Source organism: Natator depressus, chromosome 4, assembly GCF_965152275.1.
Source record: "Natator depressus isolate rNatDep1 chromosome 4, rNatDep2.hap1, whole genome shotgun sequence".
NCBI classification, from domain to species: domain Eukaryota; kingdom Metazoa; phylum Chordata; order Testudines; family Cheloniidae; genus Natator; species Natator depressus.
In genome coordinates this window covers 8,381,633-8,398,725 of record NC_134237.1, presented here as the reverse complement: position 1 = coordinate 8,398,725, position 17,093 = coordinate 8,381,633, and the positions used below count along the sequence as shown (strand labels likewise).

General features: G+C 43.1%; 1 protein-coding gene and 1 non-coding gene across 17 annotated transcripts in view; one reads left to right on the top strand and one right to left on the bottom strand.

The window, feature by feature from the left end:
- EPHA5 (EPH receptor A5) overlaps window positions 1-17,093 on the top strand; it is a 375,690-nt gene that overhangs the window by 116,303 nt on the left and 242,294 nt on the right. The gene's annotated exons all lie outside the window — the stretch shown is intronic.
- On the bottom strand, window positions 5,973-6,045 carry TRNAK-UUU (transfer RNA lysine (anticodon UUU)). Its single transcript has one exon. It is a non-coding gene; the product is annotated as a tRNA-Lys (tRNA).

Below are 17,093 nucleotides of genomic sequence, written 5' to 3'. Positions count from 1 at the left end.
GTTTATACAGTAGTCTGAATAGACATTGGAAATTCACTCTTTTGAGGTTTGCCCATCGGGTGTTATAAATAATATACAGTTTGGAAAGTTTTCTGTTTTTTAACAAATGATTTCAGCAGTGCATACTGCCCTGACATTCTTGGAACATAATGAACTGTATACAGATTATCACAAGTTAAAAGTGAAACAGTCATTTAAACAAGTATAAAAATAATTGCTCTTTAAAGTATTACTTAGATGTCTCTTTTCTGGGCTTAGTTAAAAATGCAAAAAACCACTGCAGTACTTTTATCTTTTGCTAAGTGCAATAGAAAATAGCCAACAATACACAGGGAGAAAAGCTCTTCCATTTTAGCATTGTTTTAAAGAAACAAAACTAATGTCCTGAGCTGACACTGAGAGACACACTAACCATTTACATCTATTTTTGTCTCTCCGTGCAAATTAATTACTAATTGTCATTTATGTGATGTGTTGAAATTAGTTCTTTCTTGCTCGTCATTGCCTTAGACGTCTTGCCTCCCACTTCTTAAGGAGGTCAGGGCTTCGGCCGCCTCTTGCATCCCAAATGAGGTTTGTCAGTTAAGCGTAGCAAAATCTAATCTCTTCCAGAGAAAAAGAAGAAAACAAACCAGAAAATGATCTGATTTTCCAATTTCATGGCCAAGGTTACCCTGGGAAGTGCCGAAAGTGGCATTTAGAGCCCGTAACTAAGGTGGCATGCCAAACTAAGCACTAATAACGGCGCAGCCGTGTGGAAAGATACCGCTTTAACCATTTTACAGTTGCTAAGTGTGAAAATTGTAGTGTGGGCAAGCTGCTGAAATCTGCGGCAATTGGTTCAAAGAGCTGGAACTGATGCTCGACGAGAAAACATTCTTGGGCTCTGTAACTCTTAACCACTGATGAAGCCGGCGTCTGCTTTCGCTGTTCAAACATAAAGCTGAACAGCTTCATTAAAGATAGAGCTCTTTTCGGTGGGAATAAAAAACAAGCCACTGCTGCCCTGCAAGACTCCCCCTAGGTTTTATTTTGAGCAGTTTAGCATATTTTAGCACATGTTAGCAAAACACATCCTAACATTGGACCTGGTGGACGGGCGTTGTTGATGTGATGCTGGCTTTTCATACAGCTCTAACATTGGGGGAGAAATAAGTGACTGACTGTGGTTTAGTAATAATACAGTTCCCTTCATAATGAGGAAAAACTAGGAAAATACTTGAGCGTTCTGTACCAGATGAAGAGATACTACGGTGATTAAAAATGTTTTTATAGATCAGCGGAAGGGCCCGCAGGTTCCCAAACAGCCCCCACAACCTGGCCACTACTGGGCAGCTCACCCAGAACTCCTAGAAGAGAGGGGGTAGCAGAACTCTGGCCCCTACCGGAGGTACCATCCACGAGGATCTTGATTGGAAGGATGATGACCAGCCCCAGTGAGTGGCCACACCAGACTGTTTAAGCCAGAAGGAGGCACAGGAAGTTGTCTGAGCAACTGGGAGACTTCCTGCTGTAGCAGACCTGACTCTTGCTGATTCCTGGTTTCTGATTCTGGGTCTTACCGAGGCTTGGTTCCTGGACTCTGATTCTGGCTCTTGCTCTCTTGGACTCTGGCTCTGACCACTAGGGCTGAGCGCCCCTGCGCCGACCACTAGGTCAGACTGTCTACGTACCGGTCCTGACAATCAGTGATTTTCCAGCCTTGTCATGTTGTGGGCTACTCCTTAAGGGAGAGGATTTCTCTCAAAAGCTGCTTTCCCCTTCCACTCAACATCCCTGCACCATACAGGCCCTGATCCTGCAAAGGCTTATGCCTGTGTTTAACATTACACATGGCAAATAGTCCCACTGAAGTGCATATAGTTAAGCGTGTGCATAAGGCTCTGCAGGAAAGGGGGGCTTAAAGCACTTGATCACATGACAAAAGCAGTATTAAGGACAGTATTGAAAAACAAGCCGGAGATGAGCGTGTAATTTCTCTCGGCTGCTTTGCGCTAGAGCTGGTGTAAGATTTTTTTTAAAAATTCTGTTTCATTTATTCAATGAATATTATTGTCTTTTGTCAAATAAATTGATGTCTCGTATCCGACCACGTATGGCGCCAGTCGAACCCCACCACAAAGATTAATCAAATAACTTGTTCAATAACCTCCCCATCCCAAAGGGCCAGGTCATCTCCTCCTGTGTTAAAGCCCAGCACAGGGGCTTTTGGTAGGAGGCAATCTCCTTACGCAGATCCCCTTCCTCCCACATTGTTCCATCAATGGGCTGGAGTTTGCTCCATCCCACAGAAAATACACCGGGCCCATCCCGAAGCCATGCAGTTGCCACATGATGCCTGGGTCATCTGCTCAGAGGCCCTGTGCCTGCAGAACACCTCAGGCACCCAGTCAGCCCCTGTCCCTGCATGGCCCCATTGAAGCCTGGCATACAGGCCTCCATCATGACTGAAGCAGCATTGCAGAACTCCTGCAAGTTCTGGAGAGACAGGGTTGAGTACTGCTGCCTCAAACTGCAATGGATATATTTTGACTTCAGATGACATGTCCCTGTGCATCTCAGCATATGCCCCAGGAGAACGCATTTCGTTTCATACTGCTGCTGTTGTAGCTGGTTAATGGGCCAGAGGCAGGGCTCACTGGACACAATTCTGTGGCATGCATTCTGTTGGAGTTCAGACTAGATGATCATGAGAACCCCTACTGGCTTTAGGAGGGAAACGAGCTATTGAATCTTGAAAAGCAATGTTGGCACAAGAACAAATGGAGATAAACTGGCCATGAATAAATTTAGGCTGGCAATTAGAAGGAGGAAGGAGGATTTGAAACAACCTCCCAATAGGAGTACTGGGGACAAACAACCTCACTAGCTTTAAGACGGATTTTGTTTCTGTGTGGGATTATATGATGGGACTGCCTGCGATAGCAGGGTACTGGAGTCCATGATCCAGGAGGTCCTGCCTAGTGCTATATTCCTTACAGCCTATGCACATATGAAACCTTTGGGCATAAGGCACCATAGGTCTGATCCAAGTCAAAGGTAGTGGCTGCATTTTTCCAGCAGTTTTTGAAAATCAGATCATTTAAGTGCCTAAGTATGGACTTAAGAGCGTAACTTTACAAACCTATTTTTGAAAATCTTGTCCTGGGTCAATTTGTATTGCTGTGTTTCTTGGTAAATTAGTACTGCAGGTCACGGGTACTGATGAGCCCTGACTGTATTTGAACATTTGTTTCTAACCTCTGGTTTAAAGGAGGGTACTGTGCACCAAGCTCAGCTAGGGAACTCTCAAGAGTTAGTAAAAAGAAAAAAGAAAAGGAGTACTTGTGGCACCTTAGAGACTAACCAGTTTATTTGAGCATGAGCTTTCGTGAGCTACAGCTCACTTCATCGGATGCATAGCATATCGTGGAAACTGCAGAAGACATTATATACACACAGAGACCATGAAACAAAACTTCCTCCCACCCCACTGTCCTGCTGCTAACAGCTTATCTAAAGTGATCATCAAGTGATCATCAAGGAAGGCCATTTCCAGCACAAATCAAGGTTTTCTCACTCTTCCCCCCCCACACACACACACAGACACACATACAAACTCACTCTCCTGCTGGTAATAGCCCATCCCTCTTTGAAACCTCTCTTTATAATGCGCATGATAATCAAGGTGGGTCATTTCCAGCACTAATCCAGGTTTTCTCACCCCCCCCCCCACACACACCCCCTCCAAAAACCACACACACAAACTCACTCTCCTGCTGGCAATAGCTCATCTTACAATGTGCACAGCAATAATCCAAGTTTAACCAGAACGTCTTGGGGGGGGGGGGGGGGTTTGTAGGAAAAAAACAAGGGGAGATAGGCTACCTTGCATAATGACTTAGCCACTCCCAGTCTCTATTCAAGCCCAAATTAATAGTATCCAATTTGCAAATGAATTCCAATTCAGCAGTTTCTCGCTGGAGTCTGGATTTGAAGTTTTTTTGCTGTAAGATAGCGACCCTCATGTCTGTGATTGCGTGACCAGAGAGATTGAAGTGTTCTCCGACTGGTTTATGAATGTTATAATTCTTAACATCTGATTTGTGTCCATTTATTCTTTTACGTAGAGACTGTCCAGTTTGACCAATGTACATGGCAGAGGGGCATTGCTGGCACATGATGGCATATATCACATTGGTGGATGTGCAGGTGAACGAGCCTCTGATAGTGTGGCTGATGTTGTTAGGCCCTGTGATGGTGTTCTCTGAATAGATATGTGGGCACAGTTGGCAACGGGCTTTGTTGCAAGGATAGGTTCCTGGGTTAGTGGTTCTGTTGTGTGGTATGTGGTTGTTGGTGAGTATTCGCTTCAGGTTGGGGGGCTGTCTGTAGGCAAGGACTGGCCTTTCTCCCAAGATTTGTGAGAGTGTTGGGTCATCCTTCAGGATAGGTTGTAGATCCTTAATAATGCGTTGGAGGGGTTTTAGTTGGGGGCTGAAGGTGACGGCTAGTGGCGTTCTGTTATTTTCTTTGTTAGGCCTGTCCTGTAGTAGGTGACTTCTGGGAACTCTTCTGGCAGCAGGACAGTGGGGTGGGAGGAAGTTTTGTTTCATGGTCTCCGTGTGTATATAATGTCTTCTGCAGTTTCCACGATATGCTATGCATCCGATGAAGTGAGCTGTAGCTCACGAAAGCTCATGCTCAAATAAACTGGTTAGTCTCTAAGGTGCCACAAGTACTCCTTTTCTTTTTTCTTTTTACGAATACAGACTAACACGGCTGTTACTCTGAATCAAGAGTTAGTATAATTTTTTTGTTGAGATTTCTATTTATGGGTTTTTAATGCATTTCTGCCATCGCATCTTTTCTCCTAACGGCTCAGAGTCTTGCCTTTTAAATGTGAAGATCCGAATGTAATAACTTTAGAGGACAAAATGCTGAGTTGCCAGCAAAGCAATAAATCACATTTGCACAAATTCCTTGCATAGAAATAATCACATGCAATGTCCATGTGTCACATTTGCAGAAAGAGAAATGTACTGTGTCACCTTCCTTACTGTTGATTTTAACAGAAGAATGAAAACTGGCGTACTCTCACAGAGTCACATGCTCTCCTGTCTCAAGGGAAATCAAAATAGATCTCCCATCATATTGCAACACATGCCAGAGCATCCACTACAAAGCCTGAGTAGAGTCTGGAGCAGGAGGGCAGGTGATGTCCATTGTTGTAGCAGCTGCATCCTTCTGTTCCAGTTGTGAATGGTACTCATACAATTGTGAAGGGGATCTTTGTAAACGCCCTGACTTAAAATTTGAAAACAGCTGTCCCCCAGAGCAGATGTGCCACCCATTCCCACAAAACAGGTCCAAGGTCTGCGGAAATCTGGGAAGAGTCAAGTCAAAGCCAAAGCGAAAGTACTATGCATGCTGCCCTAGAGGAGCAACACTGGCCACTTCTGAAGACCTCTAGACAACATTTTTTGCCTTCCTTTGCAGCATGGGTCACTTGCAGGTTTAAATAGTGTAAAAGGTGGATTCTCTGTAACTTGGGGTCTTTAACTCATGTTTTGAGGACTTCAGTAACTTAGCCAGAGGTTGGGCGTCTATTATAGGAGTGAGTGGCTGAGGTTCAGTGGCCTGCAATGTGCAGGAGGTCAGACTAGATGATCATGATGATCCTTTCTGATCTTAAAGTCTATGGCAATATCAGGATTTCAGAATCTGTCTGCAAAGGTCCGTGGGCTGCTTTTGGATTTTGTCTTCCATCACAAGGGGTTTGGAAAGGTTTGCTGCATATAGAATCATAGAATATCAGGGTTGGAAGGGACCTCAGGAGGTCATCTAGTCCAACCCCCTGCTCAAAGCAGGACCAATCCCCAATTTTTGCCCCAGATCCCTAAATGGCCCCCTCAAGGATTGAACTCACAACCGTGGGTTTAGCAGGCCAATGCTCAAACCACTGAACTATCCCTCCCCCCCAAAAGCTTCTGCACCCGAACAGGGACTTGAACCCTGGACCCTCAGATTAAAAGTCTGATGCACTGCTGACTGAGCTATCCGGGCACTCTTCTATTCACCATGAGCTCTGGTATTTGTAATGAAGCTTCTACAAGAAGTTTCTAAGACCTAGTCCAAAGTCTGCTGTTGTCAACCGAAAGACTATCACTAGTTCAGTGGGCTTAGTATCAGAGTCATAAGGTTTAGCATGGGTGTTTCTAGCCATGTCCATTGTCAGCTACTGCAAACATTTTTCTCATGTCTAGATAGTGTGATATGTATTAGCTGGCACAGCTCTGTTTTTCTGTCTAGCTTCTTCAAACTACCTGATTTACTTAGTTGATGTCGTTGTGCATTGAATGGGCCATGAGAATCAATCAGGACATGATTTTGACATCCTCACCAATGGACTGTGGCATTCCTACAAGAGGAGCAAGCCAATGAAAAAGGAGGAGACTTTTCCCTGCATTTGAATATCTTGTGTCCGTCCTTTGAAAAACCCCTGGGGAGGGTGAAACTGAAGTTCAGAAGGGGGCTCAATGAGTTTCCCGAGGGCGAAGAGGACACAGATTCCACGAGCCAGCTGAACCCCATGGGAAAAGAAGCCTCTTGCAGAGAGCCATGGCTCTGGGTGTTCTTCAGAACCCCTCCTCCTGGCAGTTCCCTCGCAAGCCATGGGGCCGTTGCCTGACCACAGTGTACCTGCACCCTCCATGGGGAGAGGATCAGGTGGGACAGAAGTCAATGTTGCTTTGATGAGCGTTCACTGAAGCTGATAATTCTGGTGAAGGCATCATTGCATTCAGACAGGAGCAAGCAACACTGAGCAGCTGTTCTCCAAATCCGTCTTCCTTCATGCCCAGTGGTAATTGTATCTGTTCTTGGCATGGATTCGATGCCCCACCATGGAATCAGCAGTGTAACTCTTTAAATGACACCCCCGCTCAGGGGTCTCACAGCGCTTGTTCTCCCAGGGTGGAACGTGCTGTGTGTACTTGGGAATATGTTGAGTTTAGCTGTTTGTCCACATTTTATAATGCTCTGGTGGTCAACGCATCTTGTTTTGAAATGCCCAGAATCTTTGCCATCATGAGTCCCAGCCCTAGCAGGGCTAACTCAGCCCTTCATCATTCGGACATAAGTTGATTGGGATCCATGCACTTGATTCTGTGTGTGGAGCCTTCCAACGACAGTTTTACAGAATGAGCTCCTTCATGTTTGTTCTGGGTAGATGAGAAGGAGGAGATTTTTCAAAAGCTCTTAGCGCTGGCCTCGCGCTGCCCCCATTGAAGTCAATTTGCCACTTTTGTCTTTGCAGAGCATCACATCCAGGATACAGTGGAGCATTTTAGGAAAGCACTGGCTTGCTTTGTGCCCTAGGGGAAAAATCCCCTGCCCTCTGCTGTTGTGTATTCACTGTGGTGGCACTGCTTTGGCTGCTCCCTGCCTTCTGCCCTGGGAAGGTCTGCATGTCAGTAGTGTGTACAGTGTATGCTCTGTAAAATGCTCAGTGAGTCTTGGGGATGACAAATATTCTACACAAGTAAAATGTTACTAGGGCCAGATCCTCAGCGGGTGTAAATCCTTGTGGCTTCACTGAAGTCGGTGGAGCTCAGCTGATTTAGGCTGAGGCACTGATCCTTAGTTCTAATTTTAACATGTGCTAACTGGAATTAAATGCAGGCTGTCAAATGAACCTTTCTGGCAACTTTTTGGGATAAAAGAGAGAGGGATGTTTCATCTCTAATGCCATGACCAGCTCCTCAAATTCTATTTTCTAGAACCTTTCTGAGTTCTATAGTATTCTGTGGAACGCAGTCTGGGAAAAGAAATATAAATGTAAGGTACTGTGTTTTGTTTGGCTGCCTTGCTGTCTCTTTCACAGTGCAGGGAATGAGCAGGTGTAGCCCTAGGTGAAGAGAGGTTGAAGACCAGTATGTGGCTTTTGCACCATGGCTTTTGTACATGTTTGCTGTGTTTTAATTGTGAGTGCAGCATTGGTGGTGCTGGGGAAATCACATCAGCAGCAATGTGATATACACTGTATGCAGAGTTAGATCAGCTGAATGATGTTCTCTTTCCGTCCGGAAATCGCCAGTTCCATGCTCTAAAAATAGTATTCTAGAGCTTTAGATTGTGAAACCTTTTCTTGAGCAGCCACCCCAGAAAAGAGCAAAAATAAATAAGGTGGGATGAAATTGTACGAATCGCTGGGGATACTTTACTTGGCCATATGTTTACAATGTGGGGAAAGTTGCCAAGGGCCATTCTTATTGCAGGTTTCTCTGTGTTATTAGTCTGCAATATTATAATTAATACCATTTCATTTGTATTACCTTAGCACCTATGAGCCCCAGTCATGGGCCAGTGGCCCATTGTGCTAGGGACTGTACAAACACAGAACAAAGAGACAGGCCCTACCCCAAATAGCTTACAATCTAAATAAGCTTGTTTGTTTAAAAAAATCCTTCTGACACTACAGCCTGCTGAGATTGTCAAAGTAAAATATCACTAAGCGTTGACTTGGTTTTACATTTTCAAAAGTTCATAAGTGTTGTTTAGGGGCCTAAATCCCAAGGATTTAGGGACTTAAACTCCTAAGTGAGTTAGGTGCTTTTGAAAATGTTGCCCTAGGTTGGCACAATATTAGAGTAACTCTCTGCAGGGTCAAAAAAAGGCAGTGACAATGTGTTAATAGTACTGATTTTGCAGGGACATATTCACTATTAAAACCCTTCACCCTGCAAAATGTGTATTTGCAGATAAATTAATGAAGGGCTTCTGAAGCCCAGAGGAGAGACCCACCTATCTTGCAGCACTGATGTGGTCCTAGCATGACCCTGATGGACATAGATACAGACTTCAGGAAAGAAGGCGTTTGTCATAGTCTCTTTGTCTGGGTTGACTTCGTGTAACTGTGATCATGCAATGAGCACAGGACACATGAGTAACAACAGCCCTTTAAAAAATATTCGCAAATAATGAGGCGTTAGCTCCTAAACCACCTAGAGAAGCAGCATCTGTTCATTAAGCCTCGTGCACTTGAATTCAATACAACAGCATAAAAAGACAGGGCAAGTACTAATTAAGAAGCCCATTAATAATAAAATTTGACTCCTCTATAGAAATGAAATTGATCCATACTGCAAATAAAGTCTGTTTATTTTTAAGAACAAATTGAGTTCCTCTGAACTTTGACAGGTTTCAGAGTAGCAGCCGTGTTAGTCTGTATTCACAAAAAGAAAAGGAGGACTTGTGGCACCTTAGAGACTAACAAATTTATTTGAGCATAAGCTTTCATGAGCTACATGAAACCGATGAAGTGAGCTATAGCTCACGAAAGCTTATGCTCAAATAAATTTGTTAGTCTCTAAGGTGCCACAAGTCCTCCTTTTCTTTTTGTAGGTGCTGTATTGACACCTTAGCTTAATTTCAGACATGCTCAGTAAGGTATTGTATGTACCCTCCTGGAGATTTTATCCAGTCAGCAATTAACCTTGTGTTCTGAACAGGGCCGGATTTACACCTTATGCGCCCGTAGGCACAACATCTTCAGCGCCCCCCCCCCCCCACCTATAGCTGACCTTCATGTTGCACACAGCTTTAGAGCGGTAAGATGTTCCAAGAATGCAGGTGCCCCTACTATGCCTCACTGGAAATCCGGCCCTGGTTCTGAACCCACTTTGTGAGAGTCCCTTCCCTAGGTAAGAGATTTCCTGGTTACCAGGAACACTGGACATTTGATTTTGTATTTCTGGACATTTTTCAAACTGATGGAGCACCTCTGGCAGGGAATAAAAAAAGGTTTGATCAGTCTGGGAAAAATATATAAAAATGAAGCTATCTGATATTTAATACATGACACACTTGAATGACCTCTCACTGCTAGGGGGTGAGATGAGGGTCAGAATATATGTATGTGGATGATATAAATAAATACCTCTCATCAAAATGACAGAGCAGCACCATCTGGTTAATACTATATGTTAGGGAAGGACGGATTTCAGTACTGTGGCATTTTATCCTACTTATTTTACATTTTTCCTTGACGGTGATTGTTAAGTTTCAAGCTTCAAGCATCCCACTGCTTCTTGACATTGTTTCTAAGGGTTTTTAAGGATTTCTCCTGGTATCTTTTTTGTTAAACTCCGCATGATCATGGTGTCTTGAAATAAGGGTATGACGAGCGCCTCTATTGGCTACCTTCTGCCCCTTTGCACATTTCTTCATAACCATTTGGCTAGAATCACCCCGGTATAAGCATGATAGGGGTGAATTTAGTCCATTGACTTCAGTGTGATTGTACAAGAGTAACTATTGGCTCGATGTATTGCAATCTAGCGTTGGCATTCTAGGATCATTTGTATAACTTTATAATTGCTTGTTAAAGAAAGGTTAACAACAGCTTTCAATTCCGGCACTATCTGAATTTAGTATGTCATTATATTGCTGTACCGTTATTGTTTGACTTTGTTCTGTGTCCTGGGCACAGACATTTCTCTTTCAGACTTCTGACCAAGAGCCAAAGAAGAAGCTGCCCTCAGTTAATCTAAACTAGGTTTTGCACTAAGGTCACTGCATGATGGGACAGGATTTTTGGAGGTTAATGTTGTGAGGATATGAAAAAAGTTCATGCATCATCAGTAACACTCATAGCATGTATGTTGTTACTACAGCAAGTCAGAGAATGAATGAAAGAAACAGACTTATTACATTTCTTTGGTAGAAATTTACCAAAACCCCACTGTATTTTGATAAATGTTTTTGGTGTTTTCACAGGTTGGAAATTTTCAATCAAAATTAACATTTAGGGCAAAAATGTTCATTTAGGAAAAAAAAATGATGGAAAGTTTTCAGCCAACTGTAGTTATTGCTGAGTCTTGGTGTTTTGATAGAAGGAGATCCAAGTAGCCCCTGACCCAAAAGAGACAACAGTTTCACCACCATCAGCAGCTGATGGTTCCTCTTCCTTGTTCCTCGTCTGACATGTAGCATTTCCCATAATTGACTGACTTTTGGGGTCACTTTCCTCTTGCAGTGAGGGTATCTCTCTGCTGAGCGGATCCTTATTTCCGTTTGACTTTTCCTGAGTTGCCTCTCCTAGTTTCACCAGGGATAAGATGACAAGGTGAAAGGTGTAGACTCCCACTGCAACCAAATAGAGTGCACCCAACATCATCTTGACAAAAAAGGAATTACAGAGCTGGGTATTTTGCTGTTACAGGGAGAAATTTATGTTGGAGGTGTTGTGGGTAATGGTTTTCTTTCCTTTCTTGCCTCTAAAGATCTAAAGACCATGAACTAAAATGTAGAGATGACACTTTCTAATGATGATGTAACCGTCATGAGGCATAGATGTGAGAGAAATGTTCTCCCTATCCAGAGACAGTTCAGTTCCTATGGCGACAGGTGAAATCACATCAAATTGCTCACCCAGTACACCAGCACTGAAGGAGGCAGAGAGAAAATTCAAATTCTCTTTCTGTATGCCTCATGCAAATATGTAGTTTCCTCCTATCAGCACAAGGGCACATTACACAGATTGCAGGAGATACTCAGGACTTTTCAGCCCTCACTGCAACAGAATTGCTGATTAGTTCCTTTTCTGTAAGCTCAGATTCAATGTTTCCATCCCTGACAATGCCCACCAGTTGCATCATCTATCCAGAGATAATCTGTTGATGTGAACTGATCATTCAATCAATTCACATCAGGGTGGCTTGTCCCTAAAATCCCCCCATGTCACTATGGTAAATAGATTAGTGGGAGCCCCAGGCTGGAAGATAGATGGAAAATGTGGAGGTTCTAGTTTGTTTTCAGATATAGGCACGTCTGCTTGTTCTTGAGTGCTAGACGTGTGTGTCTCACAGTTACAGTATGCCCAGAAGAGCAGTCCAAAACTGAGGTCTCAGGGTGTTTTGCTGTCTGTGCATCTTACCCAAAGCTCATTCCCCCTCCCCCACCACTCGTGTTTTACTTTGATGAGAGCAGTCCCTCCAGTTCCCAGCCCCAAGAGGATTCAAGGTAACTAGTCTTTTTAGGTGAACAGAAGACTCTCTCTCATGGCTACATGAAAGAGCTGTACCACTGTAAAGACAAAAGCATTCCAAAATGGATTCTAATTGGCCTTTTGTTTTGGCCAGTAGCCAGTGGGTGTCCCTGGTGTCTCCAGACCTGCAGGGCATGTCTCTTATGGGATAATGCACTGACCGCAAAATGAATTCTGGTTGCTGCTTAATCTTTGCTTCTTTCTTAATCTTTCTTTTCTTAATGTGGCCATCTCCATTCTTCTCCTTGTGTCATGCACTCAATACCTGCAAAATGAATGGAGTAAAAGGGTTTCTCATCTCCTTTGTAACAGCAGGTTCACCTCTGGCTCATTTGCTGGTACTGCATCAAATATATGCTCATGGCAACATACGGAAAGTGCTACAATGGCTATTTACTGCACTGCATATCCCAATCGTAGAGGCTTGCACATTGGATTTTAGTAAGTTTATTTGCTTCAAGAACATCAGGCAAATTTAACTATAAGCAAACTACCGAACGAAGGGACCTTTATCTGCAAGGGGGTCCTCCAGCTTAAGTCCTCCAGCTGCAGTGCTCACAGTTGTTATAGGAGGTCAGGGACATGTTTGGCATTTGCCACCCATGCACACAAAACTTCCACTGAGGGAGGGCTTCAGTATGTTTTTTTTTCTCTTTTGAAGACCTTGTTAGAGACCATGATTGTCTTGCCACCCAGTAACAGTCCAATAATGAGAAGCTTTTGATGGCTGTCATTCTGCGAGAGAAGTGAATGAAGTTAGATGACAGTGATAAATTGCTTGCCATGTTAGCTGTGGAAAGGGTTAGGACAGGGCAATTGTTTGCCTGAAGCAGTGTGGAGCAGGTGCACATCCACCTTCACGCAGTAATAGGAAGTGTATTATCTTGCTCTTAATCCGTGCGTCTGGGTGGGAGAGCGCGAGCGAGGTGCCAAATATTGCTGGCCAATTCTCATGTAATGGGAAACCTTGGAAGGTGCCTTGTTTGTAACATGCAGCAGTATGTTAATTTCTCCAGGAAACCGTGTAGGGCCAGATTCCCAGAATGATGGAAGTCAGTGTCAAAGCAACAGAATTGTGTTTATTTGCCACAGCTGAGTGCCTGGCTCTACATTTCTTTTCCTCTAAACCCACTGTTTCCCCTCAATCCCTTCCTCCTTCCCCTAGTTCTTGCGCACACACACACACACACACACACACACACACTCTTCCCCTCCCATCTTGCTCTAGCGTTTCCTCATAGTTCTCATGCTCTTTCTGTTCCCTACTCCCACTCTAGTCCTGTCTTTTTTATATTGATAATTTATTCATTTTTTCAGCTACAATAAATATAGCCTAATACAAGATTCACCGTAATACAGAAATTAAGTAAACTAAAGGAAAGGGGAGGGGAAGCGACATATCTACCCTCAGTATCTGTATTACTCATGGACCTCTAAAAAGTCAGCCCTAATTGCTTTGAATTTTTTGATTTGTCCCTTTCCGAGAAATGCCGATCATTCTTAGCTGTGAGGTCAGCCATACCACTGAGCCAGGCATCAATATTTGGTAGGGAGAGACTTTTCCAGGATTTTTGCAGGATGAATTTTTTAGCGACCAACGCTGCACATTGGAACCAAGCTGCCTTGCTACTAGGTAACCTCCAGGTGTTAGGAATATGTCCAAGAACAAAACTTAAGAGGGAGGGCTCCAACTTAGCATCCAGTATCAGATTGGTCCTTTGACCCACCTCATTCCAGAAATTCTCGATACAGGGGCACTCCCAAAATAGCTAATGTTTCCAACAGTGGTCAGCATTTATGAGGCCCATTACCATTAGCCTATGTGGGGACCAGTATATTTGAAAAAGCGTCTTTTGGTGAATTAGTCGTAGTCTCGGGTCTATAGTTGCTTTTTTAATATTAGATTCAATTGTAATTCCATTGGGTCAGAGACAGTTGGGGATTCAAATCTGTATTCGAAACGACTCTCAAATTGTCAATCTTTTGGCAGAGTTAGTTGGGCCAGAAAATGGTAAAAGGCTACTGCTGGCCAAGTAAATCCAGGAAGTTTCCTCCAAAATAATAAAAGTTCTGGAGGTTCTGGAACTCGCAGTGCCTCTGGTCCAAATACATTTGTAAGTAAATGCTTCAATTGGAGCTATTTCCATGCTCCGGAACCAAATTCTTGCTGAAGATCTACAAATGGTTTATCATTGTCAATTAGCTGCATCCAATGCCTCCAAGTCAAGGGTTTGCTACCAATTTTAAGGAAAGGATTGCTCCATTGAACCACCTCGACATGGGCGAATGGATGGAAGCAGAACTTTTTAGATAAGTTTGACCAAGCTTGCCTCACAGTTGTTATTGTGGGAACTCTGGAGCCATTATATCTGTAATAATTTGATCCTACAATGCCTGAAAGTGGGAGAGGGTTTACCAATTCTCATTCAATCTGAACCCAGGTGGGGTCTGCGTGGTCATATCTAACAGTCACAAAGATGCTTGGCTTAACAAAAAGGAGATATGATAACTTTTCACGTTGGAAAATGAAATCCCTCTAGAGCTAGGGGGAGCTGTAATTTGTTCAGAGATCTTACCTGCACCCCAAAGGAACATTCTAAAAATATTTTTGAATTTCTTAAAATAATTTTGAGGAATAGAAACAGGGAGATAGATGCCTCAGGACATACAGTAGAACCTCAGAGTTATGAACACCAGTGTTACGAACTGACCTGTCAACCACACACCTCATTTGGAACCAGAAGTACACAATCAGGCAGCAGCAGACAAACACACACACACAAAGCAAATACAGTACAGTACTGCGTTAGTGGTTAGGTGGTCTGTAGTAGACCCCTATCATGACATCAGCCTTGTTTTTCACCCCTTTTATCCTTACCCAGAGACTTGCAACAGGTCTGTCTCCTATTTTCATCTCAACCTCAGTGCAAGTGTATACATCTCTGATTTACAAGACAACACCTCCTCCCTTTTCCCCCTGCCTGTCCTTCCTGACCAAGCTGTACCCTTCTATACCAATATTCCAGTCATGTGTATTATCCCACCAAGTCTCTGTGATGCCAACTATGTCATTGGAATAACTACATCGTTCTAGTTCTTCCTGTTTATTCCCCGTACTTCTTGCATTGGTATTCAGACATCTAAGATACTGGTTTGATTCCCCCTATGTTCCCTCTTGTCTCTCTTCTGTCCCTGCTATAATTCTTCCCCCAGATTCTGACCCTTCACCCAGGTCTCCATGTTTTGGACTCACCTGTGGGCTTTTGTCTCCTGCCCCCATCAAACCTAGTTTAAAGCCAGCCACACTAGGTTAGCAGTCTGTATCCAAAGATACTCTCCATTTTCCTCGTTAGGTGGATCCCACCTCCACTTAGCGTTCCTTCCCAGAACTGCATAATCCAAAGTCTTTCCCAGGTTTAGGAATAACTGAAAGTTACAGCTTCCCTTAGAGTAGGCTCATTGTTGGCCTCATTGAACATATTCGATAATCTAGGTGTTAAAATTCCAGAGAACTTTTTATAAAATTCAGTAGGGAACGCATCTGCACGAGGAGTGTTTCCGACCTTTTTGTCTTTTACAGCCTGAGTCAGTTCTGCAATTTCTAGAAGGGCACCTAAAAGTTCCTTCTGAGATTTAGAGATCCGTGGCAGAGACAATCCACTAAAAAAGTTACGTAGGGCATCTTTATGGATGGCCTCTTTAGCTAAATATCATTTTGAATAAAACTGCTGAAATTGTTTATTAATATCTGACTGTGCTGTGTATAATTTATCAATACTATCATGAATGGCAGCAATCTTCTTTCTGTTAGCATTTGGCTTAAGCCTGTATGCCAACTGCTTGGCTCTCTTGCCAGATCCCCAGTAGTTTTGCTTCAAACAGAATAAAGCAAACTCAGCCTTTTGGGAAAGAAGCTTGTTGATTTAATAACTTAGACTGATGAGGGTTATGAGTTTCTCTGGGGAGGGGGTAGAAGCATAGTCTACGTCGAAGGTCTTACTTTCCTTCGCAAGGATATCAATTCTCTGTTCTCTCCATTTCTTTTTTAAAGTTGGAATAAGAGATAATATGGCCTATGACGAAGGCTTTAAAGCTTCCCAAAGTGTGGCAGCTGATGAAACAGTGGGAGCATTTATTTTGTTTATTTTTAAATCTAACTCCTGCAGGACAGAGTTAACAAATGATGTTTCAAACTGCAGAGAAGTATTTAATCTTCACATTTTAGTTGGGGGTGCATGCCCTGGGGACTTACATGCCATATGTATTAGAGCCTGGTCAGATGTAGCACCAGTACCAATGCCACAATCAGTGACAGAATTGATCAAGTCTTAAGACATTAAGAAATAGTCCCATCTTGAATATGTTGAAAGAGTTGCAGGAGAACAAAACCAAACCAAATCTACAGTCTCTGACCATAGGATCACCTGATTTCCACACACTTTATAAGCCTAAATCAGCCATGTATGTTTGAAGTACTCGATGAGTATTGGTATTTCTTTGTAGAGATGGAGAAGATTGATCAAGGACTGGGTCTAGAGTTTTGTTAATGTCTCCAGCTAACGGCTGCTACTCTGAAACCAATAATTAAGATGGTGGTTCATGTCATTATGATCATCCTGATTTGGTCCCCAGAGATTGGCAACGGTGATTATAAAATTGCCAGTTTCAGCCTGGAGTTCAATAAATCTGCCCTCATTTTCAGACCTTGTGCTCAATATATGAATAATCAGGCTATTATGTAGTATTCTAGCAATGCCCCTTGCTTTAGACTTAAAGCAACTGGAAACTGGGAGCCCTACCCCATCTCTATTCCAGCTTTAAGTTCTGTCAGATGCGTCTCCCGTAGCACGGTGATGTCAGCATTCTCTCTTTTAAGCACTGGGTACATATTTTTTCCTTTTAATAGCTTTAATAAAACCCTTTTATATTCCAGGAAACACACTGAATTACCTGAGCCATCATTTTAAAAAATATACACTCTATAATAGAAGGTTGCTTTGTCAATAAATGAGAAATGGCAAATTTTCCTGAGCGGCATACGGTCCTTGCATATCTAATCAGCACA